The sequence below is a fragment of the Hordeum vulgare genome, chromosome 7H (assembly GCF_904849725.1).
Source record: "Hordeum vulgare subsp. vulgare chromosome 7H, MorexV3_pseudomolecules_assembly, whole genome shotgun sequence".
Lineage (NCBI taxonomy): Eukaryota > Viridiplantae > Streptophyta > Magnoliopsida > Poales > Poaceae > Hordeum > Hordeum vulgare.
In genome coordinates this window covers 557,465,235-557,485,392 of record NC_058524.1, presented here as the reverse complement: position 1 = coordinate 557,485,392, position 20,158 = coordinate 557,465,235, and positions in this window count along the sequence as shown.

Genomic DNA, 20,158 nt, shown 5'->3' with positions numbered 1-20,158 from the left:
TTCAATCTCATTAAAACCCAGAACGTCACATAAAGACTTTGGAATCGCGGAAACACTAGCACCCAAATCACACAAAGCGTTGCATTCATAGTTTTTGATTTTGATTTTGATAGTAGGTTCACACTCATCATGAAGCTTTCTAGGGATAGAGACTTCCAATTCAAGTTTCTCTTCAAGAGATTTTATCATAGCTTCGACGATATGATCGGTAAAGGCCTTGTTTTGGCTATAAGCATGTGGAGAGTTTAGCATGGATTGCATCAAGGAAATGCATTCAATCAAGGAGCAATTATCATAATTGAATTCCTTGAATTCCAAAGTAGTAATTTCATTACTACTCAAAGTTTTAATATCCTCTACTCCACTTTCAATGCTTTTAGCATCAAGATAGATGGACTCCGAATCATTGGGGCGTTTTTCAACCAAGGTGGATTCATATCCAGCCCCGTCATCATTAGGTTTGACACAAGAAAACAAAGATTCAATGGGAGTCACACCAAGCACTTTAAGATCTTCGTGATTCTTATCACGAGAACACGCCTTTTTAAGCCATTCATGTCTAGCATGAATTTGGGCGGTTCTTTCTTTGCTCTCAATCACGTAAACACGCATAGCTTTCAAAGTTTCATCCATATTGATCTTGTGAGGAGCACATCTAACTTTTAAAGCATCAATATCACTAGACATTCTATCAACGCTCTTAGCCAAATCGTCAATTTTGAGTAGTTTTTGCTCTGTGGACGCATTGATTTTTTTTACGAGTTGATAAACTCTTTGATATTACTCTCTAGATCAGAGGGTAACCTATTGTAATTTCCATGAGTATTGTTGTAGGAGTTGCCAAAGTTATTAGAGGAGTTACTAGGAAAAGGCCTAGGAACATAGTTTCCTCTAAAAGCATTGTTGTTGCCAAAATTATTCCTACCAACAAAATTAACGTCCAAGCTAGCATTGCTACTATCAATCAAAGAAGACAAGAGCATATCATTAGGATCTAAAGGAGCACTTCTACTAGCAACCAAATTCATTAACTCATCCATCTTAGCACTCAACGAGTTAATTTCTTCTATAGCGTGTACCTTCTTACTAGTAGGTGCCACTGAGAGTAGTTCATCATGATATTGTCTAGGAGTTTCGTGGCTTCTCCTAACGTGATTTCCATGAACGTTCCACCTGAGGCAGAGTCCAAGATATTTCTAGAAGCAAAATTCAAGCCAGCGTAGAAGATTTGTATAATCATCCAAAGACTCAAGCCATGAGCGGGACAATTTCTAATCATCAATTTCATTCTCTCCCAAGATTGTGCAACGTGTTCATGATCAAGTGTCTTAAAATTCATGATATCATTAAGGAGAGAGATAATCTTAGCCGGCGGAAAATACTTGGAAATATAAGCATCTTTGCACTTATCCCAAGAATCGATACTATTTTTGGGCAAAGACGAAAACCAAGTTTTTGCTCGATCTCGCAACGAGAAAGGAAAAAAAGCTTCAGTTTAATCGCATCATTATCCACATCTTTCTTCTTTTGCATATCTCAAAGCTCAATGAAGGTATTGAGATGGGATGCGACATCTTCACTAGGAAGGCCGGAGAATTGCTCTTTCATAACAAGATTCACCAAAGCGGCATTGATTTCGTATGACTCCGCACTAGTGGCGGGAGCAATCGGAATACTAATAAAATCATTATTATTAGTATTCGAGAAGTCACAAAGTTTGGTGTTTTCAGTCATGGTGACTTCGGCAAGCAAGCAAGCACACAAGCAAACAAAGAGCAAGCGAGAAAAAGGGCGAACGAAAAAGGCAAATTGGTGAAGTGGGGGAGAGGAAAACGAGAGGCAACTGGCAAACAAAGTAAATGCAAGAGATGAGTTTGCAACACTTACTTGGATGAGTTCTTGACTTGATCCTCCCCGACAACGGCGCCAGAAATCCTTCTGCTACGGCGACAAAGATCTTCTGTCGTCTCTTGAGCTTGCGTTGGTTTTCCCCTTGAAGAGGAAAGGGCGATGCAGCACAGGAGCAGTAAGTATTTCCCTCAGTTTGAGAACCAAGGTATCAATCCAGTAGGAGAATCTTGTCAAGTCTAGAGTACCTGCACAAACACAAAAGAGCTTGCACCCAATGCTATAAAGGGGTTGTCAATCCCTTCAAGATTGTTTGCAAAGTGAGATCTGAAGGCGGAAAGTGCAACGAAGTAAAAGAGTAAGGCTGAAAATATGGTGTGGAGTAGACCCGGGGGCCATAGTGTTCACTAGAGGCTTCTCTAAAAATAGCAAATATTACGGCGGGTGAACAAATTGCTGTCGAGCAATTGATAGAACCGCGCAAAGTCATGACGATATCTAAGGCAATGATCATACATATAGGCATCACGTCCAAGACAAGTAGACTGATACTTTCTGCATCTACTATTATTACTCCACACATCGACCGCTATCCAGCATGCATCTAGTGTATTGAGTTCATGACGAACAGAGTAACGCTTTAAGCAAGATGACATGATGTAGAGGGATAATCTCAAACCAATGATGAAAACCCCATCTTTTTACCCTTGATGGAAACAACACGATGCGTGCCTCGCTACCCCTTTTGTCACTGGGTGAGGTCACCGCACGGTATGAACCCAAAACCAAGCACTTCTCCCATTGCAAGAACTGTAGATCAAGTTGGCCAAACGAAACTCACAACTCGAAGAGAATTACAAGGATATGAAATCATGCATGTAAGAGATCATAAGAAACTCAAATAAGATTCATAGATAATCTGATCAGAAATCCACAATTCATCGGATCTCGACAAACACACCGCAAAAGAAGATTACAACGGATAGATCTCCATGAAGATCATGGAGAACTTTGTATTGAAGATCCAAGAGAGTGAAGAATCCATCTAGCTACTAGCTATGGACCCGTAGGTCTATGGTAAACTACTCACGCATCATCGGAGAGGTCATGGTGTTGATGAAGAAGCCCTCCGTATCCGAATCCCCCTCTGGCAGGGCACGAGAACGTGCCCCAGATGGGATCTTGCGAAGACAGAAGCTTGCGGCGGCGGAAAAGTACTTTTGATGATCTCCTGATTTTTTCTGGGATTTTAGGGAATTTATAGGCGAAAGACCTAGGGCAGAGGAGGCCCAGGGAGCCCACAAGCATGGGAGGCGCGGGCCCCCTGGCCGCAGCTAGGGGGCTTGTGGGGTCCCTGGTGACCTCCTGCCCTGATTCTGAGGCTTCCCGATCTTTTTCTGTTTCGAAAAAATCTTTTCGTAGTTTTGTTCCGTTTGGACTCCGTTTAAAATCCTCCTCTGAAAGGGGTTAAAAACATGGAAAAAACAGGAACTGGCACTTGGCACTGAGTTAATAAGTTAGTCCCAAAAAATATATAAAAGACATACAAAACATCCAAAGTTTGACAAGATAATAGCATGAAACCTTAAAAAATTATAGATACGTTGGAGACGTATCACGCCGTGGGTGATGCACTGCAGCTCACGTCAATGGAGACCCGTCCGAAAGCGCGGTAAATAGGCAATTCGAGGGGCGCTTTTGTAGACCCCAAACCCGACACGTCCGGGAGGAACCTCGTGAGGGCGCGCGGCGGCTATGGGCTGTCCTAGGTTGACCTGATCGCCCCTAAAGCCTTGTGGATCACTGCCCTCCAATGCGAAGAACGAGCGAAGAACAAGAAGCAAGGTAAAGGGGGAGGGATAAATATATATGAACATGAAAAAGTAGTATGGATTGATTTGTTCGATTGTGTGTTGTTTAATCGGCCATCACCTCTCATCTGTTTATGAGGCGATTCGACTTCCCGTCCAATAAAGGACTCCAAATCCCGTCCAAATCTTTCCAAGATTTACTGAACTCGGATTTAGGTCAGTCCAAGACATCAGTTCGGTTTTTGATCTCACGGGCCGCAAACGACCTTGGATGAAGATGAGCCCAAAAGCAAATTTATACGTTTCGATGAGATGTACAACTTCTGTGCCGAATGTTTTTTTTATTCGAGGTCTGTCTTATGGGCCAAAATGCTCGCGCGCGAGAGAAGCAATCGGTGGTGCTACATATTACACATATGTTTGATTGGACGCGCCACTTTTTTGTCCGACTGCACTATGATGGCTCTAACTTTTACATACGACCTCGGATTAAGATGATTCTTATATTAAAATCGATCGTTTCGACGAGGCGAAGACAATTTGTGTAGAATATTTTCTCATATGAGGTCGTCTTGAGGGCCTAATAGACCGAACAGCACTCGGAAAGTTAAATTCTGACACTTCTAGTACAATTTGGGCCCTTAATATTTAGTTGGAAAGTGATGACCTAAACAACAAAGCTGTTCCATTCGGCGATGTTAATTTTTCCCATGTTAAGTACTTTTCGATTCGACCTTAACTAAGTTTTTGACCATGCCAAAATCCTGTGTCAACAATATCTATACGGAGGAAGCCCGGTATGCCTCACCCGGCTAGCATGGGCCTCAGCCCATCAAAGAATCTTGCAAATAATAGACCACGCGCAGGTAGAAGGGGACGTCACAACCGAGCTAACCACCTCACTTTTTTACACTCAAATAAACCAATTTAAATACCACTACGAGTTGAAACCAACAAACCGGCTGGGATTGATAGGAAAAGGGTGGGCAAAGAAATTAAACCGAGGAAGAAGATGATCCTGATTTGAAATCTCAAAAGAAGGAAGATGGATGGACGGATGATTATGAGAAAAACATATATGCCGCAAGGAGCACCCGCGCTGGGAGCGGATTTGTAGGAGCTCGCTATGGCCGTTGGCGTTGGCGGTGGTGAAGCAGGGTGCGGGTATCCAGCAACGTGCGGAGGTGCCGCGACGGTTGTTGGCGTTGACTAGATAGATTTTTTATTTTGTGCTAAAAATAGGTGTGGTAGATTTTTTGTTCAAAAAAAATATTTTATTTTTTGGATAAAGAATCCATATGTATGTGCATTCAAGTCCTATACGTGCATGCTACAGAATTAGCAGTTCGTATTTTTTCGTGAAATCTGCTTATATAATTTTAAAGCATGTATGTATGCTTTTAAAATTATTGTGTAACTTAAAATGTGTTTGTTCTCTTTGAAAACCAAATATGCAATTTTTCAAAAATTTCACTTGCATTTTAAAATGTTAGTATTGTTTTTCAAAAAAGAGTTTATGTTTTGAAATGCTGTTCACATTTTCATTAAACGCCTTTTTTAAAATGTGTTCATGTAATTCTAAAAGTGTTTGCATGTTAAAAAATGTTTGTAATTAAAAAAGGTTTATGTCATTCAAGAAAATTTCCGTGTGCTTTCAAAAAGAATGTTCATGCATTGTGAAGAAAGTAAATTAAAAGAGAGTTGGATTATGAGGGATGATGTATGAAATTGGTCCATGGTGTAAGTCGACTAGACTAGTTTTAATGGTATACATATTCCAGTGCGTTGGCGCGTGATATGCTCATTCTGCATCATGAATTACTATTGATATTTGTGTAGATCATGTCCATTATCTATTATCATACTACAATTCTTATGCCTTTTTCTATGAATATGCAAGGTACATCACTGACACAGAAATATCTGAAAAGTCGAATTCTGGACCATGAAACCAAGAAAAAGACAGAAAAATCAATTTGTTCCAAATGACCTAAAACTTTACGGAGGATGTTTTTGAATTATTTGAGAATTTTTGGACCAAAATTATACTGTAGAGGGGCCACCAGCTGGGCACAAACCAACAGGGCGCGCCCCCTAATGGCTTGTGGGGCCCTAGCTGACCCTCTTGCGATCATCTTCTCTTATATTGTGTGTTTTACCCTAGAAAAAAAATCATAAGTTATCATTCGGGACGAAGTGCCGCCGTATTAAGGTGGAAACCTGGACAGAGCCCCTTTTGCTCTCCGGGGAAATTTCCCCTCGGGAGGACCAATCTTCATCAACATCTTCATTAGCGCCATCTCATCTCCAGCCCTAGTTCGTCATGTGTATTCAATCTTTGTCTCAAAACCTCAGATTGATACTTGTGTGTTGCTAGTAGTGTTGATTACATCTTGTAGTTGATGCTTGTTGGATTACTTGGTGGAAGATATTATGTTCAGATCCTTCATTATTATTATTACACCTCTGATCTTGAACATGTTGATGATGTGTGCGTAGTAATTATTGTTCCTGAGGACATGGGAGAAGTCTTGTTATAAGTAATCACATAAAGTTGGTATTCATTCGATATTTTGATAGTATGGATGTTGTTACTTCTTTAGTGGTGTCATGTGAACGCTGAGTACATGACACTTCACCATGTTATGGGCCTAAGGCATGTCACTATGGAGTAACAAGTAGATGGTGGGTTGCGAGAGTGACAGAAGCTTAAACCCGAGCTTATGCGTTGCTTCATAAGGGGCTAATTTGGATCCACATGTTTCATGCTATAGTTAGATTTATCTTAATTCTTCTTTTGTAGTTGCAGATGCTTGCGAGAGGGGGTAATCATAAGTGGGTTGTTGTAGCGACCCGACCTGAAACGGCCAAGTCTCTGGTGTTTCCGTACCATCCCAAGATCATGCTGGTACACACTCTGTACATCAATGTATATATCAAGAGTTTAGTCACACAGCTTTATTAATCGAAATCTCATATCGAGTACTTTATTACAATAATGGATTACGATAAAGTGGCTGAAGGCCATCTCATGAGATATCTAACGAAGACTAGCGGAAGCATCAGGTAGACGAGTCCATCCGACTCCAGGGCATGTCGCCGAGCGTAGATCGTAGCCTCACTCCTGGTCGGAAAAGTACTCTGCAACATGATACGTTGCAGCCGTGTAGGTCAGCATATGGAATATGCCGGCAAGTCATCAAAGAGAGGGGGTGCAATAATATCCAACTATTTCTACATGCATATATGGCAGGTGGGGCTATAAGTTTTAGCATAAAGAAAATTTTGTCCTACAACAAGAGAGGGCTGAAAGCAAAACATTACTACATTGTTTGTTGTTAACGAGATGGTTCCGCCAACCAATTCTCGTACCCGAGTTGTCGATAATCCCCACATCATTATTAAATTGTGTTGAGAGTTCAGGGAAATTTCAATACCTTCGGCTCAAGTTGTCCATGACCGTGGACACGGCTAATCGATTAGGTTTGGGCACTCTGCAGAGTTTTGCACACGTCCCCCACAAGATTTGATCGCCTCCGGGTATGTCCTCGCACTTCGGGGTGTTCAAAGACCGGATGATCAAAACATGGTCTTTCAACGGGTCCCTCTGATCCCCTGTCGGTGCCCATCTAATCCTATCGTTCTTCTACATCTGCTAGCACCGCATGTCCAGAGTCGCCGCGTTGTCCAACCAAGCTAGAGCCCATAATGACTTGTGGTTGTGCAGGTAAGCCTTGGGTCTTGAAGCCTGCATCCGTCTCTTCGAGCCTGGGTGAAGCTTTCCGCAAGATGTCATGGCACGTCTCCAAGCATCCCGGGGTCGTCCACTGGTTTCTCCAGGGAGCCCATCAAAACCGTCCTTCACCCAGAGTTGCATTGCTTCACGAGGTCTTGAAAATCTTGACTTAACCGGTCTTGGTTATTTAATTATTCTCGCATCACTCGTGTTATGCACTCAACCAGAATCCCGTCTACTCAAGCATAGCAATATGAAATTTGTCGTCCCGGGCCAAGTATCGGGGTTGTTGTGTGCCTATGACATGATACTACAACCTATAACTATAATTTCCAAGTACCTACTCAGCATGCAATTGGGCAAAGAAGGGTGAAACTACCATGCATAGAAAACATAGGCGATAGTATGATCAAAATGACTTGCCTTGCTGATAGTTGTCTTGATCGAGCGCTTCTAAGTAGCAAGCTTCGCACTCCGGGTGATCTCCGATACAAAAAAATACACACCATAAGCACTACAATCATCAACAAGTAAAATAACATCACAAGCATAAAGTAGCTATGGCATAAAGTGAAAGAATTCACTTCACCTAACTAAGGCAGAAACTGTTTTTGATAAAATCCCAAGTAAAATTATTTAATTTTTTTTAAACTTATACTACACAAAGATATAATCACTAGGAAGCAGTAGAAAAAAGAATCAAATTAAAATCTATTTTTAAACTCCTGGAATAAGCAAAACAAGGTTTAAACTAAATCTGATCTAATTCAAATTTGAAAATTTCAAACATAGACAAATAATATGTTTTTGAAAACTACAGAAAAATTGTGATCTACTGGATCAAGTTTCAACTCTATTGGAGTTCTGGATCAAAAGTTATGATCAAATTTTTTTTTAAACTCTCTCTGTTTTTGAATTAAAACAGAAAAAGAAAATCTGAATTCTATCGGATAGGGGTACACGTGTCTCTCTCTGGTTGGTTGGGAGGTTGTTTGCTGCGGGGAAAACTAACAAACGCCCGCAAACTAACTAAAACTCTCTGGATAAAATATAAGTGGAGAAAAACCGTTCGATTTTGTTTAAAAGACCGAAGGGTTATTTAGTTTCTAATCTACACCGCTTATCTAAAATCAACAGCTACAGGAGGGGTTGGAGAGGTAACTCACACGGCTGCCGGCTGAGTCTCTTCTCCGGCGAGGCAGAGAAGAAGTGGTTGTCGGGGAGGGGGTGGGGCTGGGGTTTTATAGGGGAGAGGAGGGGCTCGAGAGGGGAAGGAGATCGGCTCCTGCTCGGCCTTGGAAGGAGCTCGGGACTAGGAAGGAAGGGGAGCGCGGGAGGTAGGGGGTGACCGGGGGAAAGGGAGGCTCGGTCGGGTGGGGCCCACTGGCAGAGAGGGAAGGAGGGCGGGGTGGCGCGTCGGTGGCCGATCCGGAGTGGGATCGGATCCCGGTAGGTGGGGATCTGGCCCGATTGCTATACAACGCCGCGGACGGTTTCCTTTAAAAAAATTACCTTCCCGATTTTATTTTATTTTCAAAAATAGCAAGTAATATTAATAAAAAGGAAACAAAATAAATAATTAATATACGGTATTATATACCAAAATGATCAGAAAAATATTTCCTAATTGTTTATCATTTTTCCGAAACCAAAATAAAAACTTTTTAAAAAATGTTTTTTTTCAGAAAAACCCCTTATGCTATATTTTCTTTTTGGCAAATATTTTCCCCATAAACTTTGGTTTGTCTTGGCTCAAAGATTTTCAAAAATACCCCTGGCTTGGGAGGGTCATTTTCCTCCGCTCTTTCTTGCGTGCAAGAATTATCTTTGGGGTATTTTCTCTGGGAAGAAAAAATAGAAAAGCAAAAGCAAATATTTGAAAGAATTCAAAGCCAAATCTTTATTGCAACCAAAATGCATAGATGCTTAGCTACATTTGTAAAACATTCCAAATTGGGAAATTTTGGATATTACAGTTGCTAGTTCAAGTAAGAATAACACCTTAGCACTAGTCCACCCACATATCAAATCATCAAAGTAGCAAATGTGAATCAACTTAATATGATGAACATGACTAGACATAAATTCCCATGTGTCCTGGGGAGTGCTTGCTTTATATAAGAGAACTTTTAGGCATGTTCTTTTCTATAAAAAGGATTGGGCTACCTTGCTGCACCTTTCCTAATATTTTTACTTGCCACTTGTTATGAATTATCTTGCTACAAAACAATCTATCACTGTTACTTACAACACTTGGAGAGAATCCCTTGGTGAAAACTACTTATCATTTCCTTCTGCTCCTCGTTGGGTTCGACACTCTTACTTATTGAAAGGACTACAATTGATACCCTATAATTGTGGGTCCTCAAGACTCTTTTCTGGCACTGTTGTGGGGGAGTGGAGCGCCTTTGGTAAGTGGAAATTGGTAAGGAAACACTTTCGATATGTGCTGAAATTTACTGTTGCTTATCACTATGAACGGTCGCCCTTTGGGTGGCTTGTTCGGGGAATCTTCGCCTGGAACGAAAGTTGAGGAAATTGTTCCTCAACCTGTTGAACCTATTGAAAATATTTATTATGAGATTCCTTCGTTTATGTTAGAGAAACTGTTGGTTAATCCTTATAATGGTTCAACTCATCCTGATTACCATTTGATATATGTTGATGAGATCTCTCGATTGTTTAAGATTTGAGGGCCACCTGAAGACAAAGTTAAGAAGAAAATTTTCCTTTTATCTTTGGAGGGAAAAGCACTAATGTGGTCCAAGCTATTGGATGATATTGGATCATGGGATTGGAATCGCTTGAAGCTGGAATTTCAAGAGAAGTTTTGTCCTATGCATCTAGTTCATCTTGATCGGAATATTATTTATAATTGTTGGCGTCGTGAAGGATAAATCATCGCTCAAGCTTGCGGGGGGGGGGGGGGGGGCTTAAATCTATGATGCACACTTGTCCCAACCACGAGATCTCAAAGGAATTGATTATACATATTTTTTATGCTCGGCTTTCTCATGATGATCAAACCTTACTCGATGCTTCTGTTGTCGGTTCCTATATGAAGGAGACTACTGAACTCAGATGGGGTCTTCTTGAAAAGATTAAATGCAACTTGAAGATTGGTAACTTGATGAAGGTAAAGAGTTGGGTATAAAGATTAATTTTGATTGTGTTAAATCTTTTATGGAAACTTCTCCTTTTCATGAGGTTAGCAACAAATATGGCCTTGACTCTGAGATAGTAGCTTCTTTCTGTGAATCTCTTGCTACCTATGTTGACCTGCCCAAGGAAAAGTGGTTCAAATATCATCCTCCCATTGTAAAATTACGTGAGGAAACTGTTAGAATTAAGAATGAAGAAATAATTGTTAACCATGTTGATCCAATTGTTCCTACAGCTTACACCGAGAAACATCCTTTCCCTATTAGGATTAGAGAACATGCTAAGGGTACAAAAGTGGTTAATAAGAGTTATGTTAGAACACCTACACCTTCTAAACAAATAAATGTTGAGCCTAATTTAGTTATAGCTAAAGATCTCCTAGTTAATAATATTGATGTGCAGGTTATTTACCTGTATGATAAAGGTCCTAGAATTGCAAAACATGTTAGAAACAAATGAGATGAACTAGATAAAAATAAACCGGTGGTAGGCACACCTGTGATCTCAATTGAAATTGGAGATCATTGCTATCATGGCCTGTGTGATATTGGTGCTAGTACTAGTGTTATACCCTTTTAGATTATATCAAAAAATTATGCATGATATAGCGCCCTGTAAAATTAAAGATATTGATGTCACTATTAAACTTGCAAACCGTGATACCATTTCACCACTTGGGATTGTTAAAGATGTTGAAGTCTTGTGCGGAAAAGTCAAGTACCCCATTGACTTCTTAGTACTTGGTTCGGAACAAGATAACTTTTGTCCCATCATATTGGGTAGACCATTCTTGAATACGGTTAATGCTGAAATTAATTGTGCTACTGAGAAGGTCAAACTGAGCTTTAGTGATATTTCTCATGAGTTTAACTTCGCTAAATTTAGAAAAGAGCCACATGAAAAGGAATTGCCTAGTAAGTATGAAATAATTGGTATTGCTTCTATTATTGTACCTCGTATTGATCCATTAGAATAATATTTGCTAGACCATGAGAATGACATGCATTTGAATGAAAGGAATCAAATAGATAAGATACCCCTTGATCAACAACCTATCCCTAAGCATAATTTAATAGTTGAAGTTTTAGGTGATCCTCCTCCACCTAAGGGAGACCCCATATTTGAGCTGAAGGCTTTACCTCGTACTTTGAAATATGCTTATCTTGATGAAATGAAGATATATCATGTTATTACCAGTGCTAACCTTTCAGAAAATGAAGAAAAGAGATTACTCAAAACTTTAAAGAAGCACAAGGGTGCTATTGGATATACTCTTGATGATATTAAGGGCATAAGCCCCACTCTATGTCAGCACAAAATTAATATGGAACTTGATGCTAAACCAGTTGTTGATCATCAACGTCGTCTCAACCCTAAGATGAAAGAGGTTGTAAGAACTGAAATATTAAAACTTCTGGAAGTAGGTATAATATGTCCTATTGCTGATAGTAGATAGGCGAGTCCTGTTCATTGTGTTCCTAAAAAGGTGATATAACTGTTGTTCCCAATGATAAAAATGAACTTATTCCACAAAGAATAGTAGCTGGTTATAGGATGGTAATTGATTTTAGGAAGTTATATAAGGTTACTAGAAAAGATCATTACTCCTTTCCTTTTATTGATCAAATGTTAGAAAGGTATCTAAGCACAGACACTTTTGCTTTCTTGATGGTTACTCTCGATTCTCTGAAATACCCGTGTCAAAAGAGGACCAAGAGAAAACTACCTTTACTTGCCCCTTTGGAACTTATGCTTATAGGCGTATGCCTTTTGGTCTATGCAATGCACCTGCTACCTTTCAAAGATGATTTTTCCATTTATGGGACTTCCTTTGATGATTTCTTGAGAAACCTTGATCGAGTTTTGCATAGATGTGAAGAAACTAAGCTCGTCTTGAACTCGGAGAAGTGGCACTTTATGGTGAATGAAGGTATAGTGCTTGGGCATATAATTTCTGAACGTGGTATTGAGGTGGATAAGGCCAAAGTTGATGCAATAGTGAAAATGCCTTGCCCAAGAGATATCAAAGGTATAAGAAGTTTCCTTGGTCATGATGGTTTCTATAGGAGGTTCATTAAAGACTTCTCTAAGATTTCTAGGCCTCTTACCAATATCTTGCAAAAGGATATTCCTTTTGTTTTTGACAATGATTGTGAGGAAGCCTTCGATACACTTAAGAAGGCCTTGATAACTACACCTATTGTTCAACCACCTGATTGGAACTTACCTTTTGAAATCATGTGTGATGCTAGTGATTATGCTGTTGGTGCTGTCCTAGGGCAAAGAGTTGATAAGAAGTTGAATATTATTCACTATGCTAGTAAAACTCTAGATACTGCCCAAAGAAACTATGCTACTAGGGAAAAGGAATTTTTAGCAGTCGTGTTTGCATGTGAAAAGTTCAGGTCTTACATAGTTGATTCCAAAGTCACTATTCACACCGATCACACTGCTATTAAGTACCTCATGGAGAAGAAGGACGCTAAACCTAGACTTATTGGATGGGTTCTCTTGCTACAGGAATTTGATTTGCACGTTGTCGACAGGAAGGGTGCTGATAACCCCGTAGCAGATAACTTGTCTAGGTTAGAGAACGTTCTTGATGACCCACAACCTATTGATGATAACTTTCCCGATGAGCAATTGAATGTCATCAATGCTTCACGTAGTGCACCGTGGTATGCTGATTATGCAAACTATATCGTTGCCAAATATATACCACCTAGTTTCACATACTAGCAAAAGAAGAAATTCTTCTTTGACTTGAGACATTACTTTTGGGATGATCCTCACCTTTATAAGGAAGGAGTAGATGGTGTTATTAGACGTTGTGTACCTGAACATGAACAGGGATAGATCCTACAGAAGTGTCACTCCGAGGCCTACGGAGGACACCATGCTGGAGATAGAACTGCACATAAGGTATTGCAATCAGGTTTCTATTGGCCCACTCTCTTCACGGATGCCTGTAAGTTTGTCTTGTCTTGTGAGGAATGTCAAAGTGTAGGTAATATCGGTAAATGTCAGGAAATGCCTATGAACTATTCACTTGTCATTGAACCACTTGATGTCTGGGGCTTTGATTATATGGGACCTTTTCCAAAATCCAACGGGTATACTCACATCCTAGTTGCTGTTGATTACGTCACTAAGTGGGTAGAAGCTATCCCCACTAGTAGTGCTGATCACAACACATCTATTAGGATGCTTAAAGAAGTTATCTTTCCTAGATTTGGAGTCCCTAGATATCTAATGATCGACGGTGGTTCACATTTCAATCATGGTGCTTTCCGTAAAATGCTTGCTAAGTACGATGTCAACCATAGAATTGCTTCCCCCTATCATCCTCAGTCCACTGGTCAAGTAGAGCTAAGCAATAGAGAAATTAAACTAATTCTTCAAAAGACTTTCAACAGGTCTAGAAAGAATTGGTCTAAGAAGCTCGATGATGCACTGTGGGCTTATAGAACTGCCTATAAGAATCCCATGGGCATCTCTCTGTACAAAATGGTGTACGGTAAAGCATGTCATTTACCTCTTGAGCTAGAGCATAAAGCTTATTGGGAAATTAAAGAGCTCAACTTTGATTTCAAACTTGCTGGTGAGAAGAGGTTATTTGACATTAGCTCGCTTAATGAATGGAGAACTCAGGCATATGAGAATGCCAAGTTGTTCAAAGACAAGGTTAAGAGGTGGCATGATAAGAGGATACAAAAGCGTGAGTTCAATGTAGGTGATTATGTCTTGCTATATAATTCTCGTTTAAGATTTTTTGCAGGCGAGCTTCTCTCTAAATGGGAAGGTCCCTATATTGTTGAGGAAGTATATCGTTCAGGTGCTATCAAGATCAACAACATAGAAGGTAATTGTCCGAGAGTTGTAAATGGGCAAAGAATCAAGCATTATATCTCAGGTACTCCCATAAATGTTGAAAGCAATATTATCAATACCATAACTCCGGAAGAATACCTAAGGGATATTTATCAGCCTGTTTCAGACTCCGAAAACGAAGAGGTATGTGATTCGGTAAGAAAACATACCCCAGAACTTTTTGAGTAGGAATTTTTCTCCGTTTTGGAATATTTGAAAAAATAAAAAAATTGGAAGTAGTCCGGAAAGCGCGCGAGGAGGCGACAAGCCTGCCAGGTGCGGGCCCACCCCCTGGCCGCGCCTGGGGGGCTTGTGGCCACCTCGTGTGCCTCCCGGACTCCATTTTCGTGCGGAGTACTCCTTCTGGTCTGTAAAAAATCATTATATATTCTCCTGAAAGGTCTGACCCTCGTATCATGCAAATTTCCTCTCTTTTCGTTTCGAGCCTATTTTCTGCCGCAGATTTAGAGCAAGATGTCGTCCCGGGAATCTGCGGGGGAGAACAATCTCCCTCAAGTCTATGGAGAAGTACATGCTGATATGAAAAGGATGGAGGTCATGGAGGCTAAGGAAAGGCTACCTAAAGAAACCAAGGGCAAAGCTAAGGAGAAGAATCAGGCATGGGATGAAGTGCAATTTGTGCTCAACAAGGAAGAAGTTGAAGAAGTGGATTTCCTCCAACCCTACCTCCACCTACTGTCTCCATCCTTGATTGAACTCTTGAGGTTTTGTGAAACAACTTGTGCTCGCAATACTTATCTCACTCGTGAAGTTGTTTTGCTGGAGAAACATATCACAGATCTGTTGGGGAACGTCGCATGGGAAACAAAAATTTTCCTACGCGCACGAAGACCTATCATGGTGATGTCCATCTACGAGAGGGGATGAGTGATCTACGTACCCTTGTAGATCGTACAGCAGAAGCGTTAGAGAACGCGGTTGATGTAGTGGAACGTCCTCACGTCCCTCGATCCGCCCCGCGAACAATCCCGCGATCAGTCCCACGATCTAGTACCGAACGGACGGCACCTCCGCGTTCAGCACACGTACAGCTCGACGATGATCTCGGCCTTCTTGATCCAGCAAGAGAGACGGAGAGGTAGAAGAGTTCTCCGGCAGCGTGACGGCGCTCCGGAGGTTGGTGATGATCTTGTCTCAGCAGGGCTCCGCCCGAGCTCCGCAGAAACGCGATCTAGAGGAAAAACTATGGAGGTATGTGGTCGGGCAGCCGTGAGAAAGTCGTCTCAAATCTGCCCTAAAAGCCCCATATATATAGGAGGAGGGAGGGGGACCTTGCCTTGGGGTCCAAGGGATCCCCAAGGGGTCGGCCGAGCCAGGGGGGAGGACTCTCCCCCCCCAAACCGAGTCCTACTTGGTTTGGTGGGAGGGAGTCCTTCCCCTTTCCCACTTCTTCCTTTTTTTTTTCTTTTCTTTGATTTTTTCTCTCTTTGGCGCATAGGGGATTGGTGGGCTGTCCCACCAGCCCACTAAGGGCTGGTGTGACCCCCCCAAATGCCTATGGGCTTCCCCGGAGTGGGTTGCCCCCCTCCGGTGAACTCCCGGAACCCATTCGTCATTCCCGGTACATTCCCGGTAACTCCGAAAACCTTCCGGTAATCAAATGAGGTCATCCTATATATCAATCTTCGTTTCCGGACTATTCCGGAAACCCTCGTGACGTCCGTGATCTCATCCGGGACTCCGAACAACATTCGGTAACCAACCATATAACTCAAATACGCATAAAACAACGTCGAACCTTAAGTGTGCAGACCCTGCGGGTTCGAGAACTATGTAGACATGACCCGAGAGACTCCTCGGTCAATATCCAATAGCGGGACCTGGATGCCCATATTGGATCCTACATATTCTACGAAGATCTTATCGTTTGAACCTCGGTGCCAAGGATTCGTATAATCCCGTATGTCATTCCCTTTGTCCTTCGGTATGTTACTTGCCCGAGATTCGATCGTCGGTATCCGTATACCTATTTCAACCTCGTTTACCGGCAAGTCTCTTTACTCGTTCCGTAATACAAGATCCCGCAACTTACACTAAGTTACATTGCTTGCAAGGCTTGTGTGTGATGTTGTATTACCGAGTGGGCCCCGAGATACCTCTCCGTCACACGGAGTGACAAATCCCAGTCTTGATCCATACTAACTCAACTAACACCTTCGGAGATACCTGTAGAGCATCTTTATAGTCACCCAGTTACGTTGCGATGTTTGATACACACAAAGCATTCCTCCGGTGTCAGTGAGTTATATGATCTCATGGTCATAGGAATAAATACTTGACACGCAGAAAACAGTAGCAACAAAATGACACGATCAACATGCTACGTCTATTAGTTTGGGTCTAGTCCATCACGTGATTCTCCCAATGACGTGATCCAGTTATCAAGCAACAACACCTTGTTCATAATCAGAAGACACTGACTATCATTGATCAACTGGCTAGCCAACTAGAGGCTTGCTAGGGACGGTGTTTTGTCTATGTATCCACACATGTAAATGATTCTTCATTCAATACAATTATAGCATGGATAATAAACTATTATCTTGATACAGGAATTATAATAATAACTATACATTTATTATTGCCTCTAGGGCATAATTCCAACAGTCTCCCACTTTCACTAGAGTCAATAATCTAGCCCTCACATCACCATGTGAATTACATTGTAATAAATCTAACACCCATACAGTTCTGGTGTCGATCATGTTTTGGCCGTGGAAGAGGTTTAGTCAGCGGGTCTGCTACATTCAGATCCGTGTGCACCTTGCATATATTTACGTCCTCCTCCTCGACGTAGTCGCGGATGAGGTTGAAGCGTCGTTTGATGTGTCTGGTCTTCTTGTGAAACCTTGGTTCCTTTGCTAAGGCAATGGCACCAGTGTTGTCACAGAACAAGGTTATTGGATCCAGTGCACTTGGCACCACTCCAAGATCCGTCATGAACTGCTTCATCCAGACACCCTCCTTAGCCGCCTCCGAGGCAGCCATGTACTCCGCTTCACATGTAGAATCTGCTACGACGCTTTGCTTGGAACTGCACCAGCTTACTGCACCCCCATTAAGAATAAATACGTATCCGGTTTGCGACTTAGAGTCGTCCGGATCTGTGTCAAGGCTTGCATCGATGTAACCTTTTACGGCGAGCTCTTCGTCACCTCCATACACGAGAAACATCTCCTTAGTCCTTTTCAGGTACTTTAGGATATTCTTGACCGCTGTCCAGTGATCCACTCCTGGATTACTCTGGAACCTGCCTGCCATACTTATGGCCAGGCTAACATCCGGTCTAGTGCACAGCATCGCATACATGATAGAACCTATGGCTGAAGCATAGGGGACGGAGCGCATATGCTCTCTATCTTCATCAGTTGCTGGGCACTGAGTCTTACTCAATCTCGTACCTTGTAACACTGGCAAGAACCCTTTCTTGGACTGTTCCATTTTGAACCTCTTCAAAACTTTATCAAGGTATGTGCTTTGTGAAAGTCCTATCAGGCGTTTTGATCTATCCCTATAGATCTTAATGCCTAGAATGTAAGCAGCTTCTCCTAGGTCCTTCATAGAGAAACTTTTATTCAAGTAACCTTTTATGCTCTCCAAAAGCTCTACGTTGTTTCCAATCAGTAATATGTCATCCACATATAATATTAGAAACGCCACAGAGCTCCCACTCACTTTCTTGTAAATACAAGATTCTCCAACCACTTGTATAAACCCAAATGCTTTGATCACCTCATCAAAGCGTTTGTTCCAACTCCGAGATGCTTGCACCAGTCCATAAATGGATCGCTGGAGCTTGCACACCTTGTCAGCATTTTTAGGATCGACAAAACCTTCGGGTTGCATCATATACAACTCTTCCTTAAGGAAACCGTTAAGGAACGCCGTTTTGACATCCATCTGCCAGATTTCATAATCGAAAAATACAGCTATTGCTAACATGATTCTGACGGATTTAACCATCGCTACGGGAGAGAAAGTCTCATCATAGTCAATTCCTGGAACTTGTGAAAAACCCTTTGCCACAAGTCGAGCTTTATAAACGGTTACATTACCGTCAGCGTCCGTCTTCTTCTTAAAGATCCATTTGTTCTGAATAGCCTTGCGGCCCTCAGGCAGTATCTCCAAAGTCCACACTTTGTTCTCATACATGGATCCTATCTCGGATTTCATGGCTTCTAGCCATTTGTTGGAATCTGGGCCCACCATTGCTTCTTCATAATTTGCAGGTTCATTGTTGTCTAACAACATGATTGACAAGACGGGATTACCGTACCACTCTGGAGCAGCGCGTGATCTCGTCGACCTGCGTGGTTCAACAGAAACTTGAACTGGAGTTTCATGATCATCATCATTAACTTCCTCCTCAACCGGCGTCGCAATGACAGAGGTTTCCCCTTGCCCTGCGCCACCATCCAGAGGGATGAGAGGTTCGACAACCTCGTCAAGTTCTATCTTCCTCCCACTCAATTCTCTCGAGAGAAACTCCTTCTCGAGAAAAGTTCCGTTCTTAGCAACAAACACTTTGCCCTCGGATTTGAGATAGAAGGTGTACCCAACTGTCTCTTTCGGGTAACCTATGAAGACGCACTTTTCCGCTTTGGGTTCCAGCTTTTCAGGCTGAAGCTTTTTGACATAAGCATCACATCCCCAAACTTTAAGAAACGACAATTTTGGTCTTTTGCCATACCACAGTTCGTATGGTGTCGTCTCAACGGATTTCGATGGTGCCCTATTTAAAGTGAATGCAGCTGTTTCTAATGCATAACCCCAAAACGGTAACGGCAAATCAGTAAGAGACATCATAGATCGCACCATCTCTAACAAAGTACGATTACGACGTTCGGACACACCATTACGCTGTGGTGTTCCAGGCGGTGTCAACTGCGAAACAATTCCACATTGTCTTAAGTGAGTACCAAACTCGAAACTCAGATATTCACCCCCACGATCAGACCGTAGGAACTTGATCTTTTTGTTACGATGATTTTCTACTTCACTCTGAAATTGCTTGAACTTTTCAAATGTTTCAGACTTGTGCTTCATCAAGTAGACATAACCATATCTACTTAAATCGTCAGTGAAGGTGAGAAAATAACGATATCCGCCGCGTGCCTCCACGCTCATTGGACCACACACATCGGTATGTATGATTTCCAACAAGTCACTTGCACGCTCCATTGTTCCGGAGAACGGAGTCTTAGTCATCTTGCCCATGAGGCATGGTTCGCACGTGTCAAGTGAATCAAAGTCAAGTGACTCCAAAAGTCCATCAGCATGGAGTTTCTTCATGCGCTTTACACCAATATGACCCAAGCGGCAGTGCCACAAAAATATGGCGCTATCATTGTTTACTCTAACTCTTTTGGTCTCAATGTTATGTATATGCGTATCTCTATCAAGATTCAATATGAACAATCCTCTCACATTCGGTGCATGACCATAAAAGATGTTACTCATAGAAATAGAACAACCATTATTCTCAGACTTAAAAGAGTAACCGTTTCGCAATAAACAAGATCCAGATATAATGTTCATGCTCAACGCAGGCACTAAATAACAATGATTTAAGTTCATCACTAATCCCGATGGTAGTTGAAGTGACACTGTGCCGACGGCGATTGCATCAACCTTGGAACCGTTTCCTACGCGCATCGTCACTTCGTCTTTCGCCAGCCTTCGTCTATTCCGCAGTTCTTGTTTCGAGTTG